This window comes from Xyrauchen texanus, chromosome 37 (assembly GCF_025860055.1).
Source record: "Xyrauchen texanus isolate HMW12.3.18 chromosome 37, RBS_HiC_50CHRs, whole genome shotgun sequence".
NCBI lineage: Eukaryota > Metazoa > Chordata > Actinopteri > Cypriniformes > Catostomidae > Xyrauchen > Xyrauchen texanus.
In genome coordinates, this window is record NC_068312.1 from 3,187,313 (window position 1) to 3,198,697 (window position 11,385).

Below are 11,385 nucleotides of genomic sequence, written 5' to 3' on the forward strand. Positions count from 1 at the left end.
CGGCAAAACATAATTGTTTTAATCCGTTTTTTGTATTTTTGTAGTATTGTTGTCCAGGAAAATATCAGTAACACTTTGCTTTAATGTTTCCTAATGATGTTAAAGGTTTATAAAGGGGTTCATTAATGACTTATAATTCATATAAAAATGCTTTATAAATCACTGAGATGTGGTTATTGAAATATATGCATAAACAGGGCAAACTTCGTGCAGTACTTGCCAAATAGTGAGCCATTTGAACTCACATGTTATATATGCTCAATAAACACACTTATTTATACTTATTTTTATCACAAACAAAAAATGCTATACTTCATTAAATATGCCACAATGCAGTAAATAGTCTATTATGGTGAGATTACAAGGAGGGATTATGTCAGATTGCTACAGGTCATTTTGATATTCCTAATTGTGATATTGTGACTGATTTTACTTATCAGTGACAAAAAAATGGAGTTACTCTGAGTGATGTCTCAACTTACATATCATCAATGTGTCATGGAGAGAGAGGGCGAGGACTCAAATGCAGAGTAGCAGTGAATGAGCTTTATTAATACTGAAATAAACAAAATGATCCTGTAGGGGAACAGTCCAGGACAGACGCTGATAGACTGGCTGGTCTGGAGTAGGAGGACAGGACTGGACTGGATCAGGCTGGACCAGACCAGACCAACATGACACACACCTTACAGGGTGAACAACCACAATGAACTGGCACAGGACAGAGAACACAGGGAGGTGAGAAGGTTAACAAGGGAAGGCAGGTGAGGCTAATTAACTAATAACAAGTTAACAAGGGGTGGGGCCTAGACATGAGACTGGCAGAAGTGCACATGGCAAAGCAACACCATCATAAGCCATGTGCTCAAACAAAAAAACAGGTGACAGAGAGAACATGCTAGGAATTAAACACTAAGCAATGTGCACAAATACAAACACAGAACATACAACACAATACACATGAATGGCATAAGTGACAGGATCCTGACACAAAGTTGAATTGCTTCTGTAAAATACTATTCAAATCTTTAAGCCCATCCACAACGATGTATGATAACGCTGTTTTCTGTCATTCTTTTCAAAAATATATTTTCTTGAACATGCAACAAGACAAAATGACTGATTCTTTTTGCAGTGTGGCACATTGTATAACCCTTGAATATATATATATGCAGTATAGTAGCTACGTTCTCCTTTTTCCTGTCCAACATCTATCATTTCAAAGGACTTAATATATTAATACTCTAATTAAATTTGTATTAAATGACAGATAACACCACACTTCCAACATTGTCTTGAAGGATGTTCTTCGGTTCATCACAATGTGAGCTGTCCAAGTGAGTGTCTCACAATTCATCTTCTCAATCCTCAATTACCAAATAGTTCAGAACATGACAATGGTTATGGCAATGGCAGAGTGTACACAGATTGATCAACTTTTATTATAAAAGACTTAGTCTAACACAATGCTGTAATAATATTTGTTAGTTTTCTTCTTGTTAGTGTTCTTTTTATTATTCTTTAATATCTAGCTGGGAGTTTGTAGCAGCACATTGAACCTTACGGTGGCAAAAAGTTGTGATAGTTGACACACTGATAATTGAGAGTCTCATTGCTTGTGGCAAATTTGGAGTGTCTACACCTCAAAACCTCTAGCGCTAATAACAGCTCAAATTTGAACTTAAGGTTATACGTTTTGCATTTTTTATAAAAAAAACATTTTCATCTGATTTCTTGGCTCATGCAAAGTCAAATCCAACTACGGTTTACATTTTGCTCAGTTAGATTTTGTGGAATTTTAACTTTTCCAGAAAACCTTCTTTTCTAGCAAATTTTTGTGTGTATCATCTAGGGACACAGATGACAAAAAAATTATTAAAAGTCCTTTTAATAGACCTAATGTTTTTTTAGAGTGAACTTCATAAAAATTTAACAGCGAGCACGTCAAAGAGGACCTAATGCAATATCTTGTATATTTTAGGCCCAGAAATAGTTGTGTACTTATTCTAATGCATGATGCACAATGTTACCATTCACTTTAGACATAACTGACTGTGTTCATGGTCACTTTGGTGAATTCTAGTGGGTATTTGACCATTTAGACACATGTCCGCATTATCACAAGCACTCTTGGAGCACAAAGGCCTGTTAAGCACACACACACACACACACACACACACACACACACACACACACACACACACACACACACACACACACACACACACACACACACACAAGATGCATGTCAGTCAATCAGTGCACAGTTATAGAAGCAAAGAAATATATGTAGAGTATCCAGGTCAGGTTTGGGGAATGTACAATTAATTTCAATGATCGTAATCAATGATTAATCATACGGGTTGACCCGGATACCAATACATACAAAAACGCCCCAAAAAGGGCTTATATAGTCCAAGAGTCTGCTTCAAATATATATAGATAATTAAACACAACGAATTATAATTAATTAGGAATATACATCATATGCAGACAGGCTATATTAATTTTAATAACACCTTAATGGAATTGACCCATAGGCTACCGCAACCAGTCAGTTCGTCCGCCGAACCACTTTACTCGATACTCCTGATCAATTCTCCAGAAGGGTTATTCTTAGTTATAAGCTTATTCATCAAAAGCACGTTAACTTACTTTGATAATATCAGCTCATAGCTTAAAATCGCACATTAAAGAGGCTTTGTTTTATGACCAACAAACACAGACAATCAAGCGTATAATTGATTTTAATACAAGGCACTAGGATATATCACTGCACTTGACAAACAAACATGTAACATAGAATAACATAAAATAAGCAAACTAAAAGCAATAAGGAAAATAGATGGATTATTATAAGGATAGCCAACTTATTACAACAATTAACCCTTTAAGAGCCAGCAAATGGAATTACACACTTTAACGCGTTTGGATTTCAGATGAAATAATACTTGCACAATGGACCTTAGTGTGGCTGAGCAAGACCGCGTTTATGTCGTGTCCTCGTGGCGTTCTTGAGACGGAGGATTTCGGTTCGGTGTTTCCAGAGCGTGGAGTTGAAACTCACTTGAAGAGAGAGTTGAAGGGTTGTTCCGAGAAGTTGCAATGTTCAGCAGAAGAGAAGAGAGAGGGGTGCCGGGGAAGTCCAAGGGAGGTCCAGAAGTGAAGCGGGGAAGTAAGAGAAGTTGAAGGGTTTGAAGAGATGTAAGGTGAAGTGGGGGCAGCAAAAGAGAAGAAGTGTAAGAGAAAGAGAGCGAAGGGCCGGTGTGGATGCAATTTATAACCTTAGAAAACGTGTCCCACCTCTCATTGGCTCGACCAATAAGAAGGGTGGAAGTTCCAGGCGGGAATTTGGTTTATTGCTCTTTGTTCTAAGGGTGCTCATTGCGTGTGCACCCTGGAGGGGTGGTAGCCGATGAAGAAACTAGGAAATATTCTTATAATACTAATATGTTGTTGTTATCGACATATCATGTACACAGTCATTTCGATCTTCAAAATACCACGTTATAGAGACCAAATGTGCCACACATATGATTTCGGTTAACCATAGTATGCAAAGTCTGAAACATTAACCCATTAGAGTTTGCAAGGTAACATAAACCAAACAACATAAAGGAAAATCATGAGATGGAACATTAGATACATGTCAATAAATTTATCACATGGATATATATATATAGGATTAAAAAGGGTTCATTTCTCCTTCTCAGTAAGAATTAAGTGAGAGTCAGCAATCTCTGCACATTCCTTTGGAGGTCGTAAAAGTCTCCCTTATTTTGGGCACGAGATGGTTCCTTTGTCCCGTCAAGGCTCATTTGCATGACCGGGTCCGGCTTTGGCTTGAATAACTCAAAAGATGGTAAAAACATAGCAGAATACAATTCTAAGGTAATCTTATATTTATATTCAGCTAGGACAAGTCGTAAGGTTTAATTTGATACCAAGAAACGTGTATTTGGTACACTTAAAAGTGGATATACACTCTTAGGCTATTAAAAATAAGGCCTCAGAGTTTTACTACACAACTAAACAATACTACTAGTTTGATCTAACATCAGAAATACACAACATACAGGGACTACACATATTTCCTTAAAACTAGACATTTCTAGGTTTGAACTGAAAGGCACACACATTTTTACGTTCAAAGTCTCACATGGCTTTTCTCACATGGAACTCTCCTTCCATGGTTGATAGTAAACTATCAGTAGAACTGTCTTCACGGGCTGATAAACCCCGTGAAGACAGTTCTACTGATAGTTTACTATCAACCATGGAAGGAGAGTTGTGCACCCCTGTTTTGTCCTCTGTTGATATAAAGGAGGATGTTACTATTCTTTCTTGTGGGTGGGTAAGGTCAGCTTAAAAACACGAAAATGCGACCTGTTCTGTTTCAGCATTTGTCATAGTTATCAAATGATAAATGAGCTGACATTATTACACCAGTAATAAAGTCTTTTCCTTCATTATTCCCTGATGTGCCTAGTTGCATGTCATTGATAGAGCATGACATCGATATAGGTTACATGCAGCCTATCAAATAACATGTGTATTGTGTTAACTCTGCAAAAAGAGAATTGTTTAGAGAAGTTGACTATTTGTTTGCCTATGATCTTGCTGAACCCAGTTTTAGCTCCTAGAGCTCTCCTATTGATTATGTACAGATTATCGAAACTTAATTCAGTTACTAAACCTGATTGTTATTCCTTATCCTGTTTTGACAATTGTGCCGATTTCATCGATACAGCCAGATATGTTAGTAAATTTCACCTCTTTAAAGGTTTGTGGCAAGTGCCCTTAAGTGCTCAGGCTAGAGAGTTATCTGTGTTTGTGATGCATGATAGTTTCCAAAAAAGTTCACGCACTTCTGCAATGGCCCAGCCAACTTTCAATGCCTTTGTTAACCAGGTGCTTTCAAGTTTGCATTGTTGCGAGGCATAATGTCATCCTAGATGACATGTGTCTTGCTCCACCTGGTCAGAACATCTGGGGCAGTTGAGGCCATTAAAGTTTTTCCAGTTAACAAATTGTCAGGATTGTCAAGTATTCTGCTTGTCAAGAGGCTTTTGAGAAGGCTTAAGCCTTGTTGGCAAATGCACCAGTGTTGACTGCCCTGAATTTTAACTGGCCCTTTCACCTCGCTGTAGATTCCAGTGAGTATGGATTGGATGCTGTTCTCTAACAGGTATATGCTATTATAGAGAAAGAGGCATACAGTTTGAGTATACAGTAACTATTAAACATGGTCACAGCTTTCTGGCTCTCTCTCTCAGTGCACAAACACACACACACACACACACACACACACACACAGAGAGAGAGAGAGAGAGAGAGAGAGCGAGAGAGAGACATCCATAAACAACCAGACATGCATAATCCCCCCCAATTTTTTGATGTGGTCTCTACGAGCTGTGCCGGCTTTGAACAAGATGAATAAATGAGAAGACTTGTTTGTGTTTGATGATACTGTATGTTGAGATTTTGAAAGGTTTCTGTTTTATTACACTGGGGATGGGCAATTCGCAATAGCATATATTGTAGCGTATGTTGCTAAATTACATGTACTTGTTTTTTGCTGAATGATTAATTCAATGAAATTTAGGTTTAGCATACTAATGTTGTTTTTGATAGCTGGATGTTAACATCAAGTCTGAAAATCAAGATATTGCTTTGAAAATAAAAGTTCATACAAGGATACTTTATAACAAGTCCAATTTATGTTTGCATGCTATGTACAAGGAGCAGGATTTGCATTTTAAAATAAACCCCCAAGTGGCAGTTGTTGGGTTCCAATTTAGGATTGAAAAATATTTCTAAATTTGGCCTGAATTGCCAAGTTTGAAAGAACAGATCCTTTAAATTCTTTGGATTCATTTGAATAGATGTATTGGAACAGTTTAGAAGATTGTCTTATGTTATAGTGCTAGCATTGTAAAAATCAAATTAGATGTGTTTTATCACATACATCAGCAGCCATACCATGCAGGAGCTCAGGACTAGTAGCCCACTAAAGCTAAGCAGGGTTTAACCTGGTCAGTACCTGGATTAGAGACCTCCTGGGGAAAATAATGCTTGCTGCTGGAACAGATGTTAGTGAGGCCAGCAGGAGGGCTCACCCTGTGGCCGGTGTGAGTCCTAATGCCTCAATAATGTGATGGTAACACTATACTATGAAATGGCACTGTCATTAGGATGAGACATTAAATGGATAGTTCACCCAAAAAAAATTATTATCTCATGATTTACTCACCCTCCTGGCAACCCAAATGTGTATGGATTTCTTTTTCTACAGAACACAAATTATGATTTTTAGAAGAATATCTTAGCTCTGTAGGTCCATACAATGCAAGTGAAAGGATGCCAACATTTTAAAGCTCCAAAATCCACATAAAGGGAGCTAAAAAGTTGTCCATATGACTCCAGAGGTTAAATCCATGTGTTCAGATATGATAGGATAGGTGTGGGTGAGAAACAGATCAATATTTTTGATATTTGGTAATTTTTATTTATTACAAATTGTACGCCCTTCACAGTAGGGGATGATATGCACGAATAATGTGAATCACCAAAAACAGAAGTAGACAGTTAAAGTGAAGGACAAAGGATTAAATATTGAACTTTTTCTCACCCACACCTATCATATCACCTCAGAAGTATTTATTCACCTCATCTGGAGTCATCTGGAGTACTTTTATGTTGGCCTTATGTGGATTTATGTCGATAGTTATATAATGGCGGAGTGTGCACAACGCGGGGCTCAGCGTCTCTTCAGGTTTTGCTAATTAGTTATTATTTACCTAGTTATTTTCAGCTCAGTTGTTCGTCACAACTTTGCACTAAATGTATACAGCCGCCACACACTATTTGACATCAAACTTTGCTGCACAAACAACGCAGTGGATACAAATTCAGACCTCCATCTGCTACCTCCAGAGTTACTCTGATCGAGTGAGTCAGCCAGTCCGAAAGGTAGTGCCCGGCACCGCGAGCGTCAACAAAGATGGGGTGAGCGGGGCAGCCTGCAGGCTAAGTTAAAGCCACATTGCCCAGTGCTACCGATCATCTTCCTCGCTAAAGTATGGTCTCTGGCAAATAAGATCTATGAATTATGGCTCCGGATCGACATCAGCGAATGGAAACTTGGCTCAATAGCACCATTCCAACCAGCACGATTGAGCAAGAAGGGCGCAATATCCATAGAGCTGACAGTACGGCTGTGGACTCGTTGTTTGTATCTTGTAAACAGAATTTGGTGCACCGATGCAGTTATTAACAAATAACCGTTCTGCTGATATTGAGTACCTCTTTATTTTTTGAGCATCCCTGGATGCTAATGCTAAGCTAGCCATGAAGGAACTCTCTTCTGTTGTTAGTAAACTGCAAAAAACGCATCCGGACGGAGCTTTTTTCATTGCTGGGGATTTCAATCATGACAATTTGAGGACAGCACTCCCCAAATTTTATCAAAACGCTTTTTGCCATACAAGAGTGGACAACATTCTTGATCATGTTTATACAAACCCTACAAAGCCACCCCCTCCCCCATGTTGGAAAATCTGATCACTTATCCCTGTTCCTATTCCCCAAATACACCCATCAAATGTGTGAAACACACAGTGAGGAAGGTAAAAGTGTGGCTGGAAGGAGCAGACTAGGATAATCTAAGATGGCGGCGCGGTAGCACACAGCAGCCGCTCCGGATCCAAAATGGTGGTATTTTTGTTACTTAGCCCGACTTTTACGGCACATGGACTGTGGAGCAACCGGTGTTCACATTTACCATCAGCAGACACTACTCAAATATAAGATTCATGCAACAACCAAGCTGCACGATGATCTGCAAGAGAAGCTTCAGTCCTCGCCGCCGCCTGATTCCGGTGGCCGGGGGAGAGGACATCGTAAGCGATGTGTGAGGAAGCGGGAGAGCGGCAAGAGGGCGGGGGTCCATGCTAGGATAAAAAAAAACCCTAGCCGGCCGGCTGTCCCATCTATCCTGCTCTCAAATGTTTGCTCCCTGGACAATAAACTGGACTACATCCAACTCCTGCAGATTACGCAGCATGAGTTTAGAGATGCTGTGTCTTTGTTTTAATGGAGATGTAGCTCAGCGACAGAGTTCCTGATGCCGCCATTCAACTACACAGGCTCACCTCATTTCATGCCGCCAGAAAGCTTGTGTGTTTACATCAACACAGAATGGTGCAAGATCTCTATGCTAGTCTCTACGGCTCATCGCTGGTGGAGCTTGTGACTGTTAGATGCAGACCTTTTTATTTACCTCAGGAATTCACCACTGTCATAATAACCAGAGTTTACATTCCCCCCAGCGCTAATGCTAAAGAAGCGCTCAGTGAAATGTATGGGGCTATTAGCGAATTGCAGAATTGCAGAACGCTCAACCTGACGGACTGTTTATTTTCGCCAGAGATTTGAACCATGCAAATCTCAAGACAGTGCTCCCTAAATTCCATCAGTATGTGGACTTTACAACAAGAGGGGCGAACAAGCTTGATCTTGTTTACACAAACATCCCAGTCGCGTACTGGGCGGAGCCCCGCCAACCCCTCAGCTACTCAGACCACATCTCTGTTATGCTAATTCCATCATACATACCGCTCATCAGGCGCACAAAACCGCTTCAGAAGCAGGTAAAAACCTGGCCAGCAGGAGCCATATCTGCTCTTCAGGACTGTTTTGAGTGTACTGACAGGCACATATTCAGGGAGGCTGCAACATATGGCGACTCTACAAACTTGGAGGAATACACAGCATCAGTGATCAGCTACACCAGCACGTGCATTGATGATGTTACTTTCTCCAAGAGCATCACCACATGCTCCAACCAGAAGCTGTGGATGACTACGGAGGTGTGTGCGCTGCTGAGGACCCGAGACTCCGCCTTCAGAGCAGGTGACAAGGTGGCCCTAAGAACATCGAGGGCCAAACTGTCCCAGCCATAAGAGAGGCAAAGCGTGCACACGCACAGAGAATCCACAGTCTTTTCTAGGAGAGCGGAGACATGCGGCTCATGTGGCAGGGCATCCAGGCCATCAGCAACTACAGGACAACATCAGCTACCTGTGACCAAGATGCCTCCCTTCCAGATGCGCTGAACGACTTCTATGCTTGGTTTGAGGTGCAGAACGACGTGGTGGCAAGGAAGACCATCCCTCCTCCCAACGACCAGGTGCTATGTCTTAACACGGCCAATGTGAGGAAAACTCTACATAGAGTCAACCCACAGAAGGCTTTTGGACCAGACAACATTCCTGGCAGAGTGCTCAGAGGATGTGCAAACCACCGACATTCTTACCGACATCTTCAACATCTCTCTGAACAGCCCCATCGTTTCAACGTGCTTCAAGGCAACCACCATCATCCCCATGCCAAAGAAGTCTTCAGTGTCCTGCCTCAACGACTATGTCACGTTGCACTCACACCCGTCATCATGAAGTGCTTCGAGAGGCTCGTCATGAGGCACATTAAGACCCAGCTGCCCCCCTCACTAGACCCACTGCAGTTCGCGTATCATCCTAACCATTCAACAGACACCTAGATAAAAAGGGCTCATACGTTCGAATGCTGTTCATAGACTTCAGCTCAGAGTTCAACACAATCATTCCTCAGCACCTGATTGGAAAGCTAAACCTGCTGGACCTGGATACCTCCCTCTGCAACTGGATCTTGGACTTCCTGACTGGGATACCTCAATCAGTCCAGATCGGGAACAGCATCTCCACCACCACGCTGAGCACTGGGGCCCCCTAGGGCGGTATGCTCAGTCCACTGCTGTTCACTCAGCTGACTCACGACTGTGCAGCAATGCACGGCTCGTACCACATTATCAAGTTTGCCGATGACATGACCGTGGTGGGTCTCATCAGCAAGAACGACGAGTCAGTATACAGAGAGGAGGTGCAGCGGCTAACGGACTGGTGTAGAGCCAACAACCTGTCTCTGAATGTGGACAAAACAAAAGAGATGGTTGTTGACTTTAGGAGAGCACATAGTGACCACTCTCTACTGAACATCGTCGGCTCCTCTGTAGAGATCATCAAGAGGACCAAATTCTTTGGTGTTCACCTGGCGGAGAACTTCACCTGGTCCCTCAACACAAGCTCTATTACCAAGAAAGCCCAGCAGCATCTCTACTTTCTTCGAAGGTTGAGAAAAGCACATCTTCCACCCCCCATCCTCACCAAATTCTATAGAGGGACTATTGAGAGCAGCTGAATCACTGCCTGGTTTGGAACTTGCACCATTTCGGACCACAAAGCCCTGCAGAGGATAGTGAGGACAGCAAAGAAGATAATCTAGTTCTCTCATCTCTCCATCAAAGACATTTACACAAAACACTGCATCCGCAAAGCAACCAGCATTATGGATGACCCCACACACCCCTCACACAAACTCTTCACCCTCCTGCCGTCTTGCAAGAGGTATGGAAGTATTCGGTCTTCACGGCCAGACTGTGTAACAGCTTCTTCCCCCAAGCCATCAGACTCCTCAATACTCAGAGACTGGACTGACACACATACACACCTACACATGTACACCATCCAACCTTTGAACATGTCCAGAGATGCACTTTAATTCATTGTCACTTTATAACTGGCAGCTACCACAATAACTGCTATGTCCACAGAACACTATTTCATAGTATGTTATGTTTACATTTAGCATTTTAGAAAGTGTCATCTTTTTGTACTACTCTGATTACAAATGTGTACTGGTCAGTGTTGCACTGACTCTTACTGTGCCTATTGTCCTATTCCTTTTAGTAATTTATTGTACTGTCCCATACATTTTGCTCACATTTGCATGTGTACTTTATGTAGAAATGTTATTTAGTCTGTGTAGTCTCATGTGGTGCTGTGTTTGTCCTATGTTGAATTATGTAGCACCATGGTCCTGGAAGAACGTTGTCTCGTTTTGCTGTGTACGGCTCTGCCTTCCTCGGCTCTGTCTCCAGAGCCTTCCATGGCTCCGCCCCCAGAGTTTTCCATGGCTGTCGTCCTATGGCCACCTCCCAGGCCTCCTGACCCAGTCCCTGTCCTGCCGCCTCCCAGGCCTCCTGACCCGGTTCCCACCCTGTGGCCGCCTCCCAGGCCCCTGTCCTGTGGCCACCTCCCAGTTCCCGTCCTAAGGCTTTCTCCCAGGCCCCCTGACCCAGTCCCCATCCTGTGGCTGTCTCCCAGGCCTCCTGACCCAGTCCCCGTTCTGTGGCCGCCTCCCCGGCCTCCTGACCAAGTCCCCATCCTGCGGCAGTCGCCCTGGCCTCCAGACCCGATCCCCACCTTGAGGTCATCCCCTTGGTCTCCAGACCATCCTCCAGATCTTCTCTGGTCACCTTGGTCTCCTAGCCGTCCGCCTGACCTGCTC